The following is a 1584-nucleotide window of genomic DNA, read 5'->3' on the forward strand; positions in this document are numbered from 1 at the left end:
TTCAAGATGAATCATTTTACCGACACATCACAAAAACCATAGATATAAAAATTCAGATGAGAAATATGGTAAATTGTTTTAGTAAAATGCGTACACAAAGGCCATTCCGATAATTGCTATACGATGCTAAAGAATAAAAAATTAATTAGGAAGATCAATTATTAATTAATTAAGCAATACGAAGAGCATTTGCAAAACCATAAAAATCTTATTAAAATTGGAAAATCACAAGACCGATTGTCGATGACCTATATAAAATGACAAAGAAAATCTAAGGCGCTCGCCTTTTACACTCTAATATCATCTTTGTCTACATGGGTTCGGTCTCGCTTCTGCCAATGCGGGTATATGCTTGCAAGTAGCGTCCATTGGGTTCGTGTTCTTCCTCCACCAAGTATACAATGCGCCATCTACAGCCTATCATGTCCTGAAAAATGGCGTTAAACTCACAAAACCAATATGAATTCGCTAAAATTCTTTGCTTTTAGGGCAGACTGTTTAAGACTGATGATATTAAATTTAAAAGTCATTTATAGTTCATTCTGGCCTTGGCATTGTGGTCAAATTTAGGCTTTTGAAATTATACTTACATTATTTCAATGTTAGCACATTATTCACATATTTACATACAGGAGATTTTCTAGAGATACGATTCATCTGTGTAGCAATTCGGATTTACCGAAAACAGATCCAAAATGTATCGGGTCATATGTTCCAATGTAACTGCGACTGTCACTACACATGCATGCATATTTTTCAGCAATTTATAGTAAAGACTCGTATCACAGTAGTGTGCGCTAAGAACTGCACAAAGGTTCAATGAACTTGTTAATGTCAAGTTCGATTAATACAACAACTGCTGCGCTCTGTTTGAAACAACAATATATCCATAATGACAATTGGGATAATTTAAAGTGATGAAATCGGACTTCAGTCATTTTTTTTTATATATACATGTAATACTATTTCTGCAGTGTTATCGATATAAATCTAGAAACTTGAGTAGTAAGTATCAAGCAAATAAACAACATGATTAAGCGAAGCAGCTATTCACTACTGAAATAAATGGTCTAAAATTTTCCCTATCAAGATTTATTTATAAAGTAAATGTGGACAAAGCCGGGTCTTTATAGAGTCAGAACGAAATGTTTATCTCGGTCGAAAACTATATCAGAACTTTAAACAGGGTTTATAAATTTATAGTTAATGTCAATTTTATCATGAACCACACGTGATTACAATATATTGTTTTCCTTTTATCACCTTCAGATTTATCAAGAAAGTATCATCAATCTCAGACCAAACTTAGCGGGACTTGCCAATGAAGTGTACACCTTAATAGGACAACGTATCCTTCACAAGGTTCACGTTATCTGCCAAGATTCTCTGATAAACGACGGTTTTGTGGAAACATTTTCTCGAATTTCCCAAGAGGACGGCTTCAACGGAAGTCATGTAATGACAATTTCAACAACCGAGAACCATACGAAACTATTGCGCAGAGCTCTACTTGAGGTCATTCATTCAGGAAATCGGCTCTTCGTCCTTCATTGTACTGGGGAAATCTTCGGTTCCGTTCTGCGC

The sequence above is a fragment of the Sinohyriopsis cumingii genome, chromosome 1 (genome assembly GCF_028554795.1).
Source record: "Sinohyriopsis cumingii isolate HCF-2022 chromosome 1, ASM2855479v2, whole genome shotgun sequence".
Taxonomy (NCBI): domain Eukaryota; kingdom Metazoa; phylum Mollusca; class Bivalvia; order Unionida; family Unionidae; genus Sinohyriopsis; species Sinohyriopsis cumingii.